Source organism: Canis lupus, chromosome 27 (assembly GCF_003254725.2).
Source record: "Canis lupus dingo isolate Sandy chromosome 27, ASM325472v2, whole genome shotgun sequence".
NCBI lineage: Eukaryota > Metazoa > Chordata > Mammalia > Carnivora > Canidae > Canis > Canis lupus.
The window spans coordinates 43781109-43803265 of NC_064269.1; the positions used below are offsets into that span (position 1 = coordinate 43781109).

General features: G+C 50.8%; 1 pseudogene; it reads right to left on the reverse strand.

Moving 5' to 3' along the window:
- Nucleotides 1-19501: 19501 nt before the first annotated feature.
- On the reverse strand, nt 19502-20551 carry LOC112669094 (40S ribosomal protein S2-like; annotated as a pseudogene).
- Nucleotides 20552-22157: the final 1606 nt, after the last annotated feature.

Genomic DNA, 22157 nt, shown 5'->3' on the forward strand with positions numbered 1-22157 from the left:
GTGTCAGGCTCAGGTGTCAGCACTTCCCATGTTTATCTCATTTCATTGTCATAGCAATCCTATGAAGCAGGTGCTATTGTTCCCATTTTACAGATGAAGCACGGGGCAATGAAACACCTTTCTCCTGGTCCTGTAGCTCATAAGTGGTAGGGCCAGAGGTTAAACCCAGCTCCGTCTCCAGGGCTCGGGCTCTTCAAGCCACGACTGTGGCCACTTCTGTTAGAGACCTCAGTCCAGTGGAAGAAAGGTATCCCAATAAAATCTGGGAGCACAGAAGAGCAGGCAATGCTCTTCATAGACCTACAAGTTTGACCTTGAATGGCAAACTGAATTTTGCCAGCAAAGGGGTTCAAGGATGGGGAAGGCAGAAAAGGCCTGAGCAAAAACAGGGAGGGGGCAAAGGCCGTAGGGTATTTGGGGATTGCAAGCAATCTAATGTCAAGATCTTGGCTTAAGACCCTCGAGGAGAGTGCGGCACCTGGGTGGCTCAGTGGTTGATCATCTGCCTTCGGCTCAGGTCATGATCCTGGGGTCCTGGGATCAAGCCCCACTGCAGGCTCCCTGCTCAGCAGGGAGTCTGTTTCTCCCTCTGCCCCACCCCACTCCCACTTGTGCTCTCTCCCTTCCAAATAAATGAATAAATAAAATCTTTAAAAAGAAAAAAGACCATGGAGGAGAAGACATGGTGGCCGCAAACATAGCTTAAAAGGAGGTTGGATGAGTCCACACTGTGAAAGATCTCTAATGCACCGGAGAAGAAGGCCAACTTGGGGGAGCCTAAGCCACACCACCAGTGACCTAACCACAGCCGCCATGAGAGGCTGATCACCACCCCCCCCAAAAAAAAAGAAAAAGAAAAGCACCTGTGTGTGTCAACTCTGGAAAGTGTCCAGGCCCAGGGACCAGGGGGCTGCTGGAGGTAGTAAAGAGCAGGCCATGGCTGGAGCCGTGGAAGAGTCGCTCCACATTACAAGGCCAGGAAGCGATTGGGCCCGGGGTCAAAGCTGGGGCCATCTGTTTGCTGGTGTTCTCGGCGGTTCCTTTCACTAACCCCGGGCACCATCAGAGCTTGAAGCCAGATGGGAGGCTCCCTGTGAGCTGGGACTCTGAGGAGACTTGCTGCCGGCCTGCAGGGCATGAGGCATCCAGGCCAGCCTAGGGACAGCAGGGACACGCCGCCTTGTCCGCTGCAGGCTGTCACGCCAGGCGCGTGTGCGCCGGCCCTGGGGGCCATCTGTTCCCCAAGGATGAGGGATGGCGCACTGTGCAGGCTCTCTCCAGCCCCTGGTGAGAAAGTCGTGAGGTGTAAAGCGGCAGTGATGCCGCCTCGGGCCTCCCGGACGTTTCCTCGTCACACGGTGTGAGGAAGCAGCGATGCTCCTGCTCACAGGGGATCTGAGGGATCCGCAGGCAGGTCAGCTGTTCCCACACTGAGCCCACCTTCCCCTCTTCCTCCCTGAGCGGCTGCTCCTCCCTGTATGTGTCTGTCTGTCTGTCTGTCCGGCCCAGTGCCTCCCCAGCGGCCCCCGCGCTTCAGGCTTGCTTGTGAGGGTGAATAACTGACCCACGTTCAATAAGAGGGAGCGCGGGCTGCGTGGGGAGAAAGTCCTCCGTAGACCCCGACCCCGACCACCGAAGCCTGGGCCCTGCTGGAATTCACACTCCGAGCCAGAGCTCCCACCTCCTCTGGCCTGGGCTTGAGTTTTCTTGTTGTGATGATTTTGTTCCTCCGGACTGTGGCAAGTGAGGCTTTGTGGGGAGTCTGTGTGCAGGCCCCGCGCCCCACCAGGGCGGCCCTGCAGGGACACGTGTGGGTCGGGCCATCCTGGGGCCTCGGTGTGACCCTCCTGCCATGCGCGCCTCCCAGGGCACGGGGGGCCTCAAGCACGGTGGGCCCCAGGACGACCGAGTGACTGGAGGGCTCTGCCTCCCTTGGCCATTATCACAAGTGCTGACGTCAGGAAGGTCCCACAGCTTTTAGGAGTCACCCGCCTCCGGCGAAAACTCAAGAAGCCGGCCGGGGACACCGGTCGGAGGGGCTGTACCCTCTCAGGCCGGCTGTCTGCAGGCCGCCCGGCTCCCGGGGGCAGGGGACAGGGTGCCCCGCCCGCTGAACGGCCAGAGCTGGGCGTGGGAGCCCGGGCCCTGAAGAGCGAGGGGGGCCTACGTTCTCGTCTCGTCTTCACTGCTTATGCATGAGCTGTGCGGCCTCGGAGAATTCACTGGACGTCTTTGACCTTCAGTTTTCTCATTTTAAAAATAGAAATAATAGTGCCCAGGGGCGCCTGGGTGGCTCAGTCAGTTGAGCGTCTGCCTTCAGCTCAGGTCACGACCCCGGGGTCCCGGGATGGAGCCCCACCTCTCCCTCTGCCCCTGCCCCTGCTTGTGTACTCACACTCCCTCTCACTCTCTCTTTCTCAAATAAATAAGTAAAACAAAATAAAAATAGAAATAATAGTGCCCAGGGGTACCTGGGAGGCTCAGTCAGTTAAGTGTCGGAACCTTGGTTTTGGCTAGGCCATGATCTCAGGGTTGTGCGATGGAGCCCCATGTCAGGCGCTGCGTTTATCTGGGAGTCTGCTTGTGATTCTCTCTCTCTCTCTTTCTCTCTCTCTCTCCCTCTGCCCCTCTCCTCAAACTCTCTCTCTCTCTCAAATAAATAAATCTTTAAAAAATGAAAATAAATAAAATAAATAAGGAAATAACAGTGCCTACTTCACAGGTGGGTGAGCTAATGTGTGGGAAAGCGCACGGGCCCCAGCGGCCGTCCATTGTGTGCCTCAGCTCGGGAGAGCCATCCTTTGCCAGGGAACCCCTGCTGGGCTGCAGCCACCGTCTGGGGATAGAATTATCCCCGTGGCCTATGAGTAAATCCACATATTGTTTTGCCTAAAGACTTGACAACGGGACCATCATTTGTCTGAAAGTTCATCCCACTTTGATGAGAGCCCCCAAGTGCTGTTTCCCCCTACCTGAAATCCTACAGATGGGGAAACTGAGGCCCAGAACCGGGAGTGTCATGCAGGGGAATCACCACCCACCTCCTCACACTCCCCCTCCCAGGCTCTGTCCTGGCCCTGTGTGAACTCAGGAAGGCACATCAGACACCTCTGGGCCTGCCCGCTGGGAGCCCAGGCTGGGGCCGAGGCCGCGGTGCCCTCCCCCAGGGGAGTCGAATGCCAACAATCATATTGCTTTTGCTTCAGGAAGAAAAAACCCCAGATGCCAATGTGCCTGCCTCATCGGCTGGGCCATGTTATCCTCCTGCAGGGATGGGCTCTTGAATGTGAGCTTTGTCTGCCCAGCCTGTTAGTCACTGTGACAAAAGAGACCCAGGGAGACTGGGGCCCAACGTTGGATTCCTTGGCCGGGACGTCACGTCATGGAGTCCAGGCCACGGAGTACAAGCCCAGGCCAGCCAGTACCTCGAGCTCCCACGTGGGCTGAGACTCACAGAAGGCACCTGCCTTGTCCCCACTCCCCCCACAAGTGAGAGGCCCCTCTGCCCGAACCCCAGGCTGCTCTGCTCTGGTCCCCTCTCCCCCCACCCCCCACGGAAGGTCCCCGACAGCAAGGAACACATGGCCTCCCTTCTGAGTCCCTGCAGTGGTTCAGATGGTTTAGCTCACTTGTCTGTGCCCTGGGATCCTCGTCACCACAGCTGTGTCACTGGAAATATCTCAGCCCCTGAAACGTTTGTGCCGACACATGTCACGACCCCAGGGCCCCTGAGGGCAGGGCGGGCAGAGCAAGCCCTTGCAGCAGCTGCTTGGTTGGGGTCACGGGGACTCCCGCCTGCTGCCTGGTCCAGCGAATCCTGTTTCCAGGCCAGGCCCTGGAGCAGCAGGGACCCCTAACCCCAGCCCCCGTGATTGCATTTCGGGTACAAACAGCTGGGAGGGACGCACCTAGGGTTTGACCCTAGAGCCTTGGGATCCTGCGCAAGGGTCTCCCCGCAGCCTCTCCAGGTCCCCCAGGGCCAGACTCTTCACCGGTTTCCCTGTGAGGGATCTGATGCAGCTCGTTGCTCTTCACGAGGAAACCTTCATGCTGAAGGGCTCAGTCGATGTCTTGGGGGCCTGCCAGGGTCTGAAAGGCAGCCAGTGTTTCTGAAGCTTTCTCTTGTCCCCCTGAGTACACGCATGCATACAGCCTACACCCGAACTCCGCGTTAGTACGCACACACACTCACACACACGTACACGCAGGCTTTGGCCGGGTGTGAGGATCTCCGTGTCAGGAAGGGAATAAGTAAACAAGCTCAACATTTCTGTTTCCCTCTGAGGCTTGCAAAGAAGGTGTTAAGAGCACAAGATTTAAATCATAAACTTTATTAAAAGCCAAGCAGCCCAGTGTGTGACTCTTGCCAACTCGGACAGAGTCTTTGGGGTAAAACTACACTGAGCTAAACCAGAAGGAATCAAGCGGAGGAATACAGTGGGTGGGAGTGAGCCAAGGCATCCAACCTCTGGAAGGTGGAGTGGGGGCCGCCCAGAAGGGCTGAGCAAGGAGGATGGGGCAGGAGCCCAGGTAAGGCCTTCAACGTATTGAAACTTCCTTTCTACCTTTCCTCATACTGTTCACTCACTTATACCTCACAGACTCCTGGCAAGGCAGGGGAGCACGCACTCCAGCCAGTCTCAGAACTGGCCAAAATTGCCCAGTGAGTAACCTTTGAGAGACAAGCAGGACAGGAACACCCCAGCTGCTCCCCCACCAGGCTGGTCTCCACCCAACCCGAGGCAGCCTCCCTCCTCCAAAGATCAACTGCCTCTTCACCGGGGGCAGGGTCTATGCCCACAAGGCACAGAAATATGAATAAGATCACTGCTTGCGAGGAGTGTTTTGTTTTTTAAGATTTTATTTATTTATTCATGAGAGACAGAGAGAGGGGCAGAGAGACAGGCAGAGGGAGAAGCAGGCTCCATGCAGGGAGCCCGACGTGGGACTCGATCCCGGGTCTCCAGGACCACGCCCTGGGCCAAAGGCAGCCGCTCAACCACTGAGCCAGCCCAGGTTCCCAGGATTGGTTTTATTATAAGGTGTTACATAATGAAAGGGACCATAAGGGAAGGGGAAAAACAGTGGGAGAAGGCTTCTCTCCTTCCATAGGTGGCAGCCGGCTCGAGAACCACCTCGAGAACCCCCTGGGCGGGCTTGCGGGCTGGCCTGCGGCCGGAAGTCACCAAGCGGTGTGGACCAGGCCCCACCATTTATGTCCCATGTCTCTCACCAGCTTTCCCTGGGATGCTGTTGGGGTTTGCCGATCTGTGTTTGTCCCTGGGTTTGCATCAGTCACTGTTCACCGTGGGAAGCTTCAGCTGCCAGGGTGAACCCGGCCCAGCGGGCTCCCCACCACGCCTCCCCGGGCCCCCACCCTGGAGGCGGCCAGCCCACCCAAACCGGCTCCCGCCCAGGCCCCCCTTGCACTTGCTGCCTTGCCCTCACCCACAGCACCCTTGGGTTTGCTGTTATTTTCACTGTGGACTTCCAGGCATTTTAGAAATGAGAATTAGAAGAGAGAGAGAGAGAAAAGAGACAGAATTAGAAGAGAGTTATTTGTAGGAGCACCTCCACAGGAGGTTATTTATACGAGAACATACAGTGTCCTTGATCATCCAGCTGCCGAGTTAGAGGGAAGGAAAGGACCCTTTATTAAGTGCTTCTGATGACTCAGATCCCGCGTCAGCCCTTTCATATGTGACGGGGCTCACTGTCCACATTTCAGACAGATGTTGAACGAGAACATGGCCCACATCTGTTTTGTCATTAGCACAGCTTTGTGCTTAGAAGAGTGGCTGGAGCATTCTAGATGTTCAATGAAAATGCGTTCCATAAACGAATGGAAGGGAAACAGAGGTTCAGCAAGGGATGGCGCTGACGTGGAGTCACACAATCTGGCCGTGACCAGATGGACGAATGCCCAGGCTGGCCTGGCCCTCAGCCCTGGCCCCTTCCCTTCCACCTTCCATGGGCCTTCATCATCTTCTCTCCGTGAAGCTCCTGGGGCTCTTTCAAAGGCTGGTGTTTGACCCAAACAGTACAGTGTCTCCTCAAACAATTAAACATGGAACTAAAAAAAAAAAAAAAAAATGGGACTACCGGATGATTCAGCAACCCCACTTCTAGGTATATCCCCAGAGAACTGAAGGCGGGGACTCAAAGAGATATTTGTACAGTTGTTCACGGCAGCCTTATTCACCACAGCCAAAAAGTGGAAGCGACCCAAGCGGCCATCAGTGGATGTGTGCATAAAACAAAATATCCTTAGATGAAATATTATTCTGCCTTACAAAGGAGGGAGTGCTGGGATGTCTGGGTGGCTCAGAGGTTGAGCGTCTGTCTTTAGCTTGTGGGGTGATCCCAGGGTCACAGGATCGAGTCCCGCATCAGGCTCCCTGCATGGAAACTGCTTCTCCCTCTGCCTGTGTCTCTGCCTCTCTCTCTGTGTGTCTCTCATGAATAAATAAATAAAATCCTTAAAAATAATAAGAATAAAAATACAAACAGAAAGTAGAATAGAGTTTTTCTTGGAAATGATGGAAAAGTTTTGGGTATAGACTGTGGTGATGAGTGACTAACATCATGATACTTCATGCCTCTGCCCTGTGTACCTACGGATGGTTGAAATGATAAAGTCTCCATTCTGTATTTTTTTTTACCATGGTAAGAATTTTTGTTTATTTCCCAAGCTACCCCCCACACCAAATCCTTACAGTCCTGGACACTGCTTTCGTCACCACTGCTCCCTGGTTGAGAATCTTTCAAAGCCTCCTTCTAGCCAAGCACGAAGCCTGAACGTGTCCTCCTTGTACCAAGGCCTCTGCACTCACCTGGACACTGCTCTCTGAGCCTCCTTCCAGCAGCTCCTACCGTCCCACCTCCTTTGCTCAGTGTTGGCCTGTTTAAAGCTAGTGTTCCTGTGGCAGCTGAAGCCTCGGGAAGCACCTTGCTGGGCCCTGGCCGGTTCAACAAACAGCCCAGAGGCTTCCATCCTGATGACCCAGGCTGTCTGGCTGTTCTTGCCCCTTCTTGTCTCTTCTCAAAGCACACCTGAGGGCTCCTTCCATTTTCTAGTGGGGAATAGGGCACAAGGAGGTTGAGTAAACTACCTCTTATTAGATTTGTTCAGTTTAGAGGAGAATGCTCCTGAGGAATTCACTTTATATTAAAGAAAGGCTGCTTTCGATTAAGGTCATTGGAAGTAGAGCAGTGGGGGTCGCCCTAACTTCCCTCTTGCTACAGGACCCCCTTTTACTCTGTAAAACAGTTGGTTTCATTTTTGAACAGATTTTTATGTTAGAAAACTCTTCCTTATAAGTTCATAGATAATGAGAGCTGGAAAGGATTTTAGAAATAATCCTGTCCACTCTCTTCATTTGAAACAGAAGACAGCCTAGAAATATGAAGCAACGCGGTCAAGATGCCCCTTCTGGCAGCACCCAGAGCCCTGCTCTATAGCCACAGGCTCCCCAGCATGCCACGCCACCCATGACCTCTGAGCTGGGATGACCCAGCCCCAGCTGAATCAGATGCCGGCTAGAATCTCTGTCCCCCTTCCTCCCGTTGTAGCCAGGACAACGTGCTCCCCTGCTCAGGGGACTCCCCCCCACCCCCACCCCCAGCCGTCTGGCAACGGAGAGAGCACGGCTTCCCCAGGGTTAACCCAAGAGCAAGAGGCCAGGCACAGGCTCAGCCCGGACACCCATCCCCCAGTCCTTCCTACATCAACATGGTAAGAATAAATCTGTCTGGCCAGAAATGGCAAAGATCAATATTATTTGCTGCAACAAGAAATGGGAACCCCCCCGGGACCTCCCGTGAAAGCTGCATCTCTCATTTATTTAACAAGCCAGTGTTATGAGGCGGAAATAGAACACCACGTGCAGCTTGCAAACTACAATGTTCACTTATATTCCAAAATTGCCAGTGACTACAAAGTGTAGATGTGACCCTTTGGGGATGAGAGGGGGATTCACCCGTTCCTCACTTCGGAGTCATGAACCATGTATCTGCTGTCGAGGTCTGCACCAAATTCAGTCACTGCATCTGACAAAAATACTAATAGATTCAGCTTCATAACAGAGCCTCTGGAATGGCTTGAGGAAATGAAGCCCAAATAACTTTGAAATCACTTTCAAAAATAACTTTTTAGCCTTATAGAGCTATATGGAGTAGACTTTCAAATGAGTTATTGAAACCATTTCAAACCATTCAAACCAGTTATTATGGCATCTGAGGAACAAGAAGACTCAAAACAATTTGCACTTTTAAACTTGAACTTCATGCATAAAGAGAACATCACATCTTTTCCCCAATACTTTGGCGTCCGTGTGAGGACATACCTACAACACTGACCTACACTGCCTTGTGCTCCCTCCTGTCCCAATAGGCAATCTTAGCAAAAAGAAAAGGAGTCTAATTTGGAATGATTTTTAGTGACACCAAATGGAATCCTAGATGTAATCATTTATTTTCAAAGTATCCAGAAACAATTTAATAATTTTCTCTAAATTTTTGCTGGAGACTAACATTAATCATAAGTCTGGGGGGGGGGGGCGCAGGCGTGTGCAGACAGTAGAAAACTTTTTTTTAGATTTATTTATTTATTTTCTCTATATTCAACATAGGGCTTAAAGCCACGACCCCGAGATCAAGAGTTGTGTGCTCCACTGACTGAGCCAGCCAGGTGCTCCAGCAAACTTTTCTGTAAGGAGCCAGAGTCAGTGCTGGCTTCATCAGCAGTCAGAGGACCCTGGCTTTAGAGAGGCACCAAACTTGGCCTAATGCTCCATAGTTGCCATCACGGAATAAAAATTCTCTTTCATCAAGAGGCCCCACATTTTCATTTGTACTGCAGATTTTGTAGCCCGTCTTGTTCTCCAGGCCCATACAATGTCTGATATAATTGCTTAGCCACGCTGTGGCAGCGCTACAGCCGCCACGGGCAATATGTACGCAAATGCATGTGTTCTAATTAAGCTTTATTTGTAGACGCTGAAATTAGAATTTCATACAATTTTCACATGTCATGAAATACCAGCCTTCAAAAACATTTTTTTCCAACCATCAAAAAATGTAAAAGCCATTCTTAGCTTGCAGGCCAGGCAAAAATAGGTTGTAGTCTGGATTCGGGCCCTCAGGTATAGTTGGCTGAGCCCTAGCCTAGAGAAAAATCTGGGAAGACCGTAATTTTCCACTTGTTGAAATCCTGGATGTTGGTTCGGATTCCTGGGAACGTCCGGCTTCCTCTGTTCCCCAGGGTGCGGGGTGCGGGGGCGGCTGCACCGGTGGAGGGCAGGTGCCAGGGCAGCGGCCTTCCAGGGAATTCGCCGGCTCCACCTGGCACCCTGGGTCTGGACCCACCAATGAAAGCAGACGTGGAGATTCACCCCCGCTCCCTTCCCCTTCCCCTTCCCTCCCTCCCTCGTCCTACAAAGCCATTAGGTTGTGATGTCAGGACACCTTCCTCTGCCTGACCAGGGCACAGGAGGGACACTGGAGACCTCGGTGTCGACACATGTGCTGAATCCTTCTAGAAGCCTCTTACACGTGTTCCTCTGGAGAAGTGCTGGCAGATGGCAGAGCCCCAGCTCGACCCCAGAGCCTCAAGGCTGGGGAACCCCCAGAACCTCCCTCTCAGAGGCACCCCGAGCAGCTGTCCAGAACCGCCACTGGCTCAACAGCCCTCGGAGAAGCACGGGGACAGGAGAGGCGGCCTCGCCACCCACCGCCTCGGGCCCACCGAGCCCCTCGAGCCCCTGGAGCCCCTCGAGCCTCAGCCCCCTGCGCTCGGGCCCGCGCAGCAGCGGCCCAGCCCTTTCCCGCCTCCAGTTCTCCTTCAGTTACACTTGCCCGTAGCTCCCTCCCAGCGGCTCATCCGAGTGGATGCCCGCGGCTAAGTCCTGGGGTCGAGCTGATTCCCGACTCACGTCTTGAAACTGGAGGAGCCAAGTCAGCCCCCCAGGGAAGGTTACAGTTGCTGAAGGAGATAATCATGGGAAGAGGAGTGGGGGATGGGTTATGGTAAAGACACCGCACATCTGAGCCCTTTGCAACTTGGATTCCTCCACCAAAGAAGAGAAGAAGCAAGAATTAGAACGTAATGGATGGCTGGACCTCAGGCCACCAGCACCCACTCACCAGCAGTGAGTGTGCCTGACACAGAATCATGCAAACAGCGGACCAGAGGTGGAGGGGACATCCAGCCATGGGCATGAGAATAGCTCTCATTATTAGCGACTATTATAAAATGCAACAAATTGAGCAAAGGGCTGGTGAAAATACAAAGCATGCTAAGCTAAGGAACGGACCATCTTGTTCGAAAGGTAAAACGAACATATAAATGTTATTTATATAAATAAATAGTATATATTTATATAAATAAATATTTATTATATATTTATCTATAATATATTAATATTAATAATTAATAATAGTATATAATATATTTTAATATATTATATAAACGTTATTTATATAAATAAACACTTAATGTCATTACAGGGCCATACGTGATATGTCCATAATTCACTTACTCGTCAAGCCTGTGCTGAGTGCCTACTGTGAGTGAGGTAGAGACCTAGGTTCTTGAGTGTTGGGGTAGACAGAGTGGGCTACATGGATAGAATCTAGATGGGCTAAGAATGATGAAAGGGTCTCTGAGAGTAATGATGTGTAAGTCAGTCTGGGACCATAAACTGTTTCAGCTAGAGGAGACAGTTCATGTGGACGACAGTGGAATGGAGCACTGGATTTTTTTTTTTTTTAAGTAGGCTTCATGCCCGGCATGGAGCCCAGTGTGGGGCTCGAACTCACAACCCTGAGATCAAGACCTGAGCTGGGATCAGGAGTTGGACACTTAATCGACTGAGCCCTCTGCCCAGACACCCCATTCCTGTACATTTCTGAAGGTGACAGTTGGTCAGGGGCCTCAAGTGCCCAAGTACCAAGCCAAGGATTTGGCCCTAGACTTATGCATAGGAAAATAACATGCAAAAGTAGTGTTTAAGAAAAGACATAAGCTTTCAGAAGGCAAGGATTTGTTCTGATTAGCTTAGATGGATGCCATCAAAACAGGATAACCTGAGGAATGAGCTCTTCAGTTAACAATGACTGAAATGAGTGCACAGGGCTCATTTCTGAGTGGTGCTAATTTTGGCAAGCAGAGCCAAAGCTCCACCACATATTCCTCCTCACACACTCAACCTCAAGAGCTCATATCACTTCAGTTCCCTAAGAGAGGACAGGCTTTCAGGTCAGGCAGACTTGGTTTGAAACACAATTCCGCCACTTTGGGCCTTAGTCTCCTTGTCTATAAAATGGGATAATAATACACACTTCACACGGCCATGAGGAGGTCAAATGAGGATCCTAGGAGTATGCCTGGCTCAGGTCTGGGCAGAGGGTAAATGTTCCATAACACTCACTTCCCTTCTCTTCCTTGTTTCTTGAAGAGCTGAGTGCATTTTACCTGTCTTTTTTTTTAATGAGTCTAGATTCTCAAGATGTTACAAAAATAGTACAGAGAGGTCCCCTGTACCCTTCACCTAGTTTCTGCTAATGGCCACATCTTACATAACTGTAGGACAGTATCAAAACCAGGAAACTGACATGGTATAAACCTTACTTATTTGCATGTGTGTGTTTCCTTTTTTTTTTATATAAGATTTTATTTATTTATTCGTGACAGGTACAGAGAGAGGCAGAGACACAGGCAGAGGGAGAAGCAGGCTCCCTGCAGGGAACCCAATGCAGGACTCAATCCCGAGACCCCAGGATCACAACCTGAGCTGAAGGCAGACATTCAACCACTGATCCACCCAGGCGCCCTGCATGTGTGTGTTTCTACGCAATATTGTCACATGTGGATTCTTATCAGTCAAGATACAGAATTGATCCATTGCCATTCACTTATGCTATTCTAAATACTCCATCCTCCTCCTGCCCACCTCATTCTTCATCCCTGATACCATGGATATATTCCCATTTTTATAATTTTGTCAGTTTGAGATTTTTATATTAATGGAGTCGTGCAATTGATAACCTTTTGAGTTTGGCTTTTTTCAGTATAATGCCTCTGACAGCCATCCGAATTGTTGCATGTGTCAGTAGTTGGTTCTTTTTTGTTGCTGAGTAGTATTCTATGGCGTGGATATACCACAGTTTGTGCAAACAGTCATCTATTGAAGGATATCGGGACTGTTTCCAAATTGGGGTTATTACCAATAGAGCTGCTACGGACTTTCACGGTTTCTGCGTGAGCATCAGTTTTCATTTCTCCAGGAGAAACACCCAGGTATGCAATCACTGCGTCGTCTGGTCAGTGTCAGCTTAGGTTTTTTGTTTTTGGTTTTGTTTTGTTTTTAGGAAACTGCCAACCCATTTTCCAGAGGGGCTGTACTATTCTATATATTCACTGGCAATGCATGAGAAATCCAGTTTTTCCATAAAGTTATCTGTTGTCACATATTTGTGTTTTAGTTGTTCATTAATATATGTGTAGTGATACCTCATGGTAGCTTTCGTTTGCATTTCTCTAGTAGTTAATGACAAGCATGGTAATTTTGTATAAAGTGTGAGATTTAGGTCGAGGTTCATACTTTTAATCTACAATAGCTCCAGCACTGACTGTTTGCTAAAAGGCTAGTCTTCCTCCATTGGGTTGCTGTTGTATCTTTACCAAAAGTCAGTTGAGCACATTTGTTTTGGTCTCTGGGTTTCTGAGTTCTTTACTCTGTTCCATTGATCTCTCTTTCGTTCCACTAAGACCATATTGCCTCGATTACTCTAACTATATGATAAATTTTCACAAAAAGCAGAGTAATTCCTCCCATTTTATTCTTCCAAACAGTGGATTTTAAGACATTATTCACCGTAGATTTCAAAACGGGCAGGAAATTTCAACATAATTTGGGTGATTTGAAAAAAAAAATGTTTTAGGAACCTGTAAAAGATGTGTTTTTTCCACATAAATGAGTGAATCTATTCTGTCTCTTTTTTTGTTTGTTTTTCTTATCATGGTAAAATACACAAAACATAAACTTTACCATCTTAATCATTTCTAAGTACACAATTCAGTGCCATCAAGTATACTCACATTGTTATGCAAGGTGAATGCATATGTAATCCACCTCCAGAACTTTTTCATTATCCCCAACTGAATTTCTGTGCCTATCAAATAATTAAAAACCCACCCTCTCTTCTCCCACGCCTCTGGCAACCACAAGTCTACTTTCTGTTTTATGAGTTTAATTAGGTACTTCCTATAAGTGCAATTATACAATATTTGTCCTTTTGTGTCTGGCTTATTTCACTTAGCATCACGTCCTCAAGTGTCATTCATAATGTAGCACGTGTCAGAATGTCCTTCCTTCTTAAGACTGAATAGTGTTCTGGGGCACCTGGGGATTCCGTTGGTTAAGCATCCAACTCTTGGTTTTGGCTCAGGTCAAAGGTTGTGAGATTGAGCCCTGTGTGGGTCTCTGCGCAGGGCATGGAGCCTGATCAAGATTCTCTCTCCCCCCTCTCCCTCTGCCCTCTCTCTCTCTCTCTAAGATAAATAAATAAATCTTAAAAAAAAAAAAAAAAAAAAAAGACTGAATAATGTTCCATTATTCTCTCAATGGATATTTAAGTCATTTCCACCTTTTGGATATTGTGAATAAGACTGCCATAAACATCAGTGTACAAATATGCCTTGGAGTCCCTGCTTTCAGTTTTTTCGGGCACAATCGTACTAGTGGGCCATTCTCATTCCAGACTCAGGATTTGTTCAAACCACCTGCTTCCTCCTCTTTTGTCAAGACCTCAGGGGCCATCAGCAAGTGGGTCCATGGGGCCACTAGGGGGAGCTCCCCACCCTGGGATTTGGTGGGGTCTTTGCTTTTTTTGCAGCTTGCTGGAGGTGATAAAGGACACAGTGAGACTACAATGAGGGAAAGAGCAGCCCTCTGCGCTATCAGAGGCCATTCCTCCTGGGTTTGACCCAGTCACAGCCTGAGGAGACTTCAGGGGTTTTGTGCTGTGGAGTCTATTAAAAGAACCACATCTGTGCCCCTGGGCATGAGAGATTAAGGAATCAAAGAACTGGCCTTTCCTCAATTCTTAGTTTGGGGAAAATTGGTTTCCTGCTTTATTGTGAACTTGGACAGATTACATACAAAAAGCACTTTATCTTCCACATTTTCCTTAAGTTCTACAGCCCCACTCTTCCTCTCCCACTATTGATAGAATTAGGGCCAGAGTAGATCTCTTGTCTTTGAGTGACTGTAGGCGGTGGGAATGGAGGATTCCTTGCCAGTCTGTGGTGCTCTGGGCCAGGGACTTTGACCTAAACAGCAGCAAGGGTCCTCCCCATTCTCTCTCCTACAGGCTCTCTCACAACTGGTGTGGAGCTGGCCCAGATGCCAGCAAGCTGTGGAGGTGTGGGTAGGTAACTGACCTCTCAGTTTTTTCATCTGTAAAATGGGATGATAATAGTGCCAATCTTGTAGTGTTGTAAGGATTAAATCCCTTCCGCAAGCCCTTAATTAGGACTGGTTATTATTATTGTTGTCCTGATGTTATAATTCTCCTGCAGAAGTTAGTCCTGGACTAAAGCAGACGTCCCTCCCATTGCATACTTTCTCACACCGCAGCCCAATAAATGTCTATAAAAACTAACACCTATACATACGGTACAGCATGATGACTCCCTCATTAGTAGCCATGGAAGCTATTCTAGTCCAAAAGCGTTTCCTGAGGACTGAACTCCAGCATCTATGCTACTGAGACTGTGCTTCTAAGGCTGGGTTCTACTGGAGAAAACGTTCTCTCCCAACCGCCAGGAAACCATCAACACCACCCTAACCATGCCTGGGCCCTTGGAGTGAAAGCAGAGAGGAAGTTGCTGCTGGGCCTGGTGCAGGAGCTGGTGCAGGAGAAAATAGGCATCCCCTTCAGTTAGAAACAAGGGCCAAAGAGTTACTTCCACCTCCTTCCTCCATCTCTCTCGGCTGCCCTCTGGAGCAGAGCAGTGGTCAAGTGGAAAGTCCCAGAAACAGCCCCAGGTGAAGTGGTTCCCCTTGGTGCAGCCTGAGTGATGAGGAGTCAGCTGACAGAAAAGATGGCACCCTGGGGCTGCCCCGATCTCATCCTAGGGCTCCAAGAGCCAAGATTATGCCCATGGAGTCAGCTGCTCAAAATATCCTTAATTGCTACCAGTCTGCCAGCCCCTCGCTGACCCGCCCCCACTGAGATTGGAAATCAAGTTGCAGTGGGGTTCTGTGGGTCTTGGCCCCAGGGACTGGGATGTGAGTAGGGTGTTGTGCTCCTTGTGTAGGAGACGACACATGGTCTCTGGTATAACCTATGTTGGGACCACCTTCTGGGCACTATAGATTCCGGAATCCAGTCTGTCCTTCTGGGCCAGGGCACTGAGCAAGGGCCTGTGGTCACCTCCCTCCATCACTAGGTATTACCCCATCTCCTCCTCCTGTCTGTGGTCATCACACTCTGTCTCAAACGGTGGTGAGAACCCCTCTAACCCTGGCATTTGCTGGTGAGGGTGACCCAAGGCCCCCTCAGGTGGGGCTCAGTCCTCATGGTACACCCACTCTGGACGTGCCCTCTCAGGACACCCCATGCCCAAGTACTGCCAGTTCCAAGCCTCCCTCTCCTACTTCTGGCAGCTTTTACACAGCCGCTCCCCAGAAAAGAAACTCCCTTTTCTCTCCCCGCCTTGGCCCAACTGCCAACCTGCCTGGTCCATCCTCTTCCCACCACATAAAAGGCACACAAGACCTGGTCTGGACTGAAGTAAATATTTATGTACTTGGTTCTTGGGCGCAAATGAGTGTCCTTTGTCTGGGTCACTGTCATCAGCCATCATGGCAAGCAGGGCCAGGCTGAGGATTCTCTAAGTGCAAAGGGAGAAGGTTTTAAAATGCTGATGGTGACCAGATTTGTTCTGATCCTTTCCCTGGTAGAATGAAGGCATCTTTGAAACACACATTGAAAACCCCTCCCAGGGAGGGAAAGTCCTGAGGCCCATGGACTCCCTGGCACAGGTTTCAATGACCTGGGCCTCCACCAGCAGTGTCCGGAGACCCCGTCCCTGAGACTTACTGCAAAGCCAGTCGGGCATTTAAATTAAGGCAGCCAGGCTGGCAGCTCCTGGCTGGCTGGCTGCCACCCGCTGGGGCGGTGGGGAACCCTGAGCAGAGCACCTTAGGGAGACGATGGAGGCAGGCAGCCGCTTGGGTGGTAGGACCCAAAGACACCAGGGAAGCTCCCCGGGGGCTCCCCCTACCTGCTCTGGGGCCCTGAAACACCTCCTGCACACAGAGGCCTCTGTGCCTGAAATTCCACCCCTGGAGCATCGTCTGCTGTGTAGCTCTTGTTTCCAGAATGTCCTGCTTACGGCACACCACAGATGGCAGCCCAAGAACGAGATAGGCGGGTGGGGATACAGGGGGCTTACCAGGCACCAGCAAGGCAAAGAGGAAATGAAAAGGGGAGGTAGGAGGCTGGGCACGAAAGAAGACTGAGGACCAGAGCGCTCCTTGCGAGGGTGAGGTCACGGCCGGCTCTGCCCTCCCCGGACTCGTCGCCTCTTGCCCTGCCTTCTCCTTTTCTGCTTCCCTCCTACCTGCTCAGCTCAGGGAAAAAGCAAGTCAGCCCCTCCAACACGTTGCTAAGCCTCTAAAAACCAATGGTATTTATCTGCGCCTTCTCCTCTCAGAGCCAAAGGTGTTCAAGGCCCATTGCTGAGACCTGGCAGCAAAGGAAGTCCCGACGGCCACTGCCAGCTCTGCTGGTCATCTTTCTCCATCTCGGTGCCTTGATGGCCGCGACACACCTGTGTCTGGAGAAGGACTTCTAGGACAGGAGAAATGTTCAAGTCTAATTCCCAGTGGAGCAGATGGCTGTTTTTTCCGAGTCATTCTTTTTTCTGATCTATTTAAGAACCTCAAGGATTAATGCAGGACCCTCAAGTTAGTCTGTGGTGGGACCCAGATGCCTGCATAACCACATGGCAAGAGTCACAAAACTAGGGAGGGTGTTGAGCCAAATGCTTTAAAGTTAACCTTCTGGGGACGCCTGGGTGGCTCAGCTGTTGAGCGCCTGCTTCGGCTCAGGTGGTGATCCCAGGGTCCCAGGATCGAGTCCCACATTGGGCTCCCCACAGGGAGCCTGCTTCTCCCTCTGCCTAAGTCTCTGCCTCTCTCTCGTGTCTCTCTTGGATAAATAAATAAAATGTAAAATAGAGTTAACCTCCTGAAGGGTTAACAATTGTCCATTACAGCTATACATTTTCACATGTCACTGTTTGCCTCTTGTGGTACCAGCACTCTCCCTCAAGCCAAACACACACTTCACATAGGAAACTGCCTGGCCAAGCATGCCAGCCGGTAGAGTGGAATTCAGGAGTTTATAAATACTTTTGATGATAATTATGGGTCAGGAGACAAACTGTTACTTACCTCGAGATGTTTGGATTACCTATGGATTTCCTTTATCATCCTTATTAGTACCTAGTTAGCAAAAGTTAACTCAAACATGGTTGTGCTGGTGGCATCTGGAATCCAGTCTCACTCAGGCTGGGGGCACCCCACCGAGATCTTGCCAAGGCAGTCGTCGCAGGAAGGAACCAGGCTGATGGAAACCCGGGTAGATTGGAGCTCTACCCTGGCCCCTTCCCCTCTACCTCCACTGCAGTGTAGTGTTCGAGAATTTAACTGGTAATATCCTGGAGCTCAGGGGTGGCCGTAGCCAGGTTTATGCTGGCACATGTCAGCAAGAGCCTCTCCACCCCTGGGAGTGCCTGGTCAGGTGCGGGACCTCTGGGACCCAGTGACAGCGTCTCACACCGGGCCAAAGGTCAAAATCATCTGTGGGGCCTTAGACATTACAGACCGCGACCACACACGCTTAGACAGCCTGGGAATCTGCTTTCAGCATTCATTCTTTGCTGGGAAATTCTGATAAATGAGCAGTTCAACCCATCAGGGCCCTAGGAGTCCTCCCAGGGAGCTATTTCAGATCCAATGACCTTGAGACAGCCCCTGGTCATAGGCCTAGGTGTCTCTCCTCCTTGGGGCCACTTCAGTGCTTTTCATTGCAAACGCAGCCTTTCTTCCTCCCCTGTTCTCTGGCATCTTAACAGCCTCTGGAGAGGAAGGAAGAAGGGGCCCCTCATGCTCTGGAATGCTCCCCACCCCCCTAGGCTGAGCTCCTGGCCTCCCTGCTCACAAGGAGTGAGATCTTGCTGGAGAGCTGTCCCATTCCTTCTTCACAGGGGGGATGTCCTCCCCACTTTTCTCCTCTCTGCTTTCAAGCACGGCCAGGGCTCTCTTATCTAGAAAACCACATCACTTGACCCCAGGGCCCCTTGCTGTGCCGATGTCAAGTCCTTCTTTGGCCCTCCTTAGTTGAGGGTTTATCTGCACTTCTGTGCAAGGTCTCTGCCATCTCCTGAGCCTTGACCCTCACAGCAGCTCCCTCCATGGGGACCACACTCCAGCCACCCTGACCTTTAACCTTCCACCCCTGTTCTCCAGTCTGGCTGTCAACACCTGATGCCCCTGCTGGCACCCTAAATGAAATGGTGCAGTCAGAATCATTGTCTTCCACACACACTTCCGTCTTTCTCAATTTCCCCTTTGACTCAACCATAGATTCATTTAGTCCTGGAAGAAATCTTAGGGATTATTTAGGGAGACTCATGCGCTTTACAGGTGATGACACTGAGGTCCGGAGAGAGGAGGCCAGGTGTCCAGGGTAAAGGAGCCCCTCCAGGAAGGAGCAGGGAATAGCCCAGGCCTCTACCCTTGGTCCTGATGGACGGCCATAGCTGCCAGGGCTTCAGCTCCTGGGGGTATACACTATGGGCATCCCTCCTTCCTTTTGTTTCCCTTTGCCTGTACCCTGGCCCCACCTCTAGAGCAAAGCTCCTTGCAGGCAGCTGCCTTGTCCCCCTTCCCTAAGTACATGTCTCAGCATGGAATACAAGAAAGGATCTCAGTCAAAGCTGAGAAAGGGGGGACACAGGAGGGACGTGACGGTGTCTAAAGGGAAAATTGAAATTCATATTGATGACAATTCCAAGTAGTGCCTCATATTTTGATCAAGTATTGGAGCCTCCTATTAACAGAACTGCATTCATTAGCACTTCTGATTTTACTTTTTAATTACTTATTTTTTTAAGATTTTATTTATTTATTCATGAGAGACACACAGAGAGAAAGAGAAGCAGAGACACAGGCAGAGGGAGAAGCAGGCTCCATGCAGGGAGCCCGATGTGGGACTTGATCCCCGGTCTCCAGGATCACGCCCTGGGCCAAAGGCAGGTGCTAAACCACTGAGCCACCTAGGGATCCCCTTTAATTACTTATTTTTTTAAGATTTTTTAAAGTAATCTCTATACCCAATGCAGGGCTTGAACTCACAACCCCGAGATCAAGAGTCACGCACTCTCCCTACTGCACCCCCCCGCCCCAATTTTCTCATTATGGGACTGTGGCAGGTGGCATGCACTTGGAACTCTTGCCTCCCCAGTTAGCTGGGGGCTCCAGGTTTCGCCAATTCTTAGTGACACCTTTGCCTGCCTCGTTCTAGATATTTGTGTGTGTGTGTGTTTTCTTAACAAGCTCTAATTAACTTTTATTTTTCTTGTAGAAAACTATGTGGTAGCCACAGATGGAGCCTGGGTCCTCTGCATGGAGACTCTGGTGTGGGTCTTTACAAGATGGTCAGTGAATTCCTGTTAGGGAGACTTGGTGAACACAGTCTCTTCCCAGAGATCAGGGGTGAGATAGCTGTAGGTCTTGGAGATCGCATCAAAAGTAGCCTTGGCAAAGTTCCCCAGGGCGGCAGTGCAGCCCCTGGCCGAAGTGTAGCAGTCATCAATACCAGCCATCAGCAGCAGCTTCTTGGGCACAGGGGCTGAGGCAATGCCAGTGCCTCTGGGGGCAGGGATGAGGAGCACCAGCACAGAGCCACAGCGGCCAGTCACCCTGCATGGGACGGTGTGGGGCTTGACGATCTTGTTCCCCCCAGTAGCCTCGCCGCACGGGGACCACGGAAAGCTTGGCCAGGATGATGGCCCCACGGATGGCAGTGGCTACCTCCTTAGAGCACTTGACGCCCAGACCGACGTGTCGTTGTAATCTCCGATGGCAACAAATGCCTTGAACCTGGTCCGCGGGCCAGCACGGGTCTGCTTTTTCAGGGGCAGGATTTTCAAAACTTCATCCTTGAGGGATGCCCCCTAAAAGAAAGTCAATGAGCTCAGATTCCTTGATGGGCAGAGAAAAGCGATCCTCCAGGGACTTGATCTTCATGTCCTTGACTAGGCGGTCCAGCTTGGTGATGGGGATCCACTCCTGGTCCTCCGCCTTGCTCCCCATCCCCCCCCCACCCCCGCGAGCTCCGCGGCCCCAGCCCGACCACCGCCACTGCACTGCCAGCGCCCCAGATGCTGCTGGCGAAGCCTCCGCGGAAGCCGCCAGGGCCCCCGGCCCCGGTCCCCCCCCTCCCCCCCCCCCCCCGCACCAGCGTCATCTGCCATTTGGTGTTCTCTCGCAGAAGTCATTCTAGATATTTGTAAAGCAAGAATTCATTCAAGGGACAATTTAGGACTCTGTCTTCTCTTGGGAGAAAAAAAAAGTAGGGATTAAAACCCAGGAGTTCGAGAATTAAGAGCAACATTCAACTTTCAAATAGAAAATCAGTCATGTCTATTTTTTAAAATTTTATTCATGAGAGACACAGAAAGAGGAGAGGGAGAGGCAGACTCCTGCGCGGAGCCCGATGTGGGACTCGATCCCAGGATCCCAGGATCCCAACCTGAGCTGAAGGCAGACGCTCAACCACTGAGCCACCCAAGTGCCCCAGGTCATGTTTATTTAGTAGTAATAATACTATTATTAATATTTGTTGAGTATATACCATATAAGACATGGTTCTTGTTTTTTTCTTTTTTAATCTGTTTTATTCAGGGGCATAAAGACTGCCCAAGAAGGCGCAGTCCAAGGGCCAGAGGTCAGTCCTAGATATAGGAAAGCCACAGGGGGCTAAGGAAATAGAGGAGGCTGGCTCCTCTCTGACTTTTTCTGACAAGGTTTTGTTAGCCCATCTGGCTCAGAAGAGACCTCTGGGGGTGGTTGGTGGCCTGTGGGGGCATGGCAGGAAGGGAGGAACAGTGTCTCCAACAAACGGAGCGAAATCAGTACGCGTTTTCATAGCCCAAATATTTGGTTTTTCTTTCTTTGTTGAAACCACAAATGCCAAGTCAGGATATGTTTTATTTGGGGGAGAAGGCGAGAGACCCCACCCAGCAATCACAGACAAAACATGGGTGAGATGTGTCCGCATTCCCATCAGGGCTTGCCTCCAGGGCTGGCTCTGGACTCCTCAGCAGCCCAGTGACTCAAGCAATGGGGCGCTCACCACTTCCCCTGGGAATCTGGCCCAGGACTCGGCCCGCTCCTCATTCGAATGTTTTCCCAGTTACTGGGCCACAAGCTCCTTTCCTGGGGGCACTGCAGCTTTCCTCCGTGGGCCCAAGTTTTGACTCATCCTGGACAGAGACTGTGGCAGGAGGGAAAGGACTCTGTGCTGACATTCAGCTGGGGGTGCCGTCTACCACCTGCCCTTCTCCTGAGTCACCAGCTAGATACCAGGCAAAGGTGCCCCTTCTCATGCTCATTTGAGGCCCCAAATGAGCAGTTTATCCCCTAACTCCACCCTTCAGACCTGAAACTTCCTGAGCTGGGAACCCAGCTCAGTCATCTCTGTGTGTGTAGGGCTCGATAAAGGGGTATATGAAGTGGACCCCCAAAAAACCCTAGGCTGCATTCCAGAATGATAGGCCCTTCTAGACAAGACTTCCCCTTGACCTCCTACAAAGACCCTCACCCCAATACTGATGCTTTCTTCTGAGAAGGAGAGGAACTGAGCCTATTTGTGATTTGACAAAGTGGATTGAAAGCTTTTATGACTGCTTTAGACCAGCTCTGCCCCCAATCCCATCTGTCTCCAAAGATAAAGCCTTGAACTAGCTCTCCTCAGTGAAGGCAGCCCCCCCCCCCCCCCCCCCCCCCCCGCCCCCATGCCAATTATAGGCCATTCATTTAAGGTTGCTGGACCTGGTCTCATAAACCCCATTCACTGCG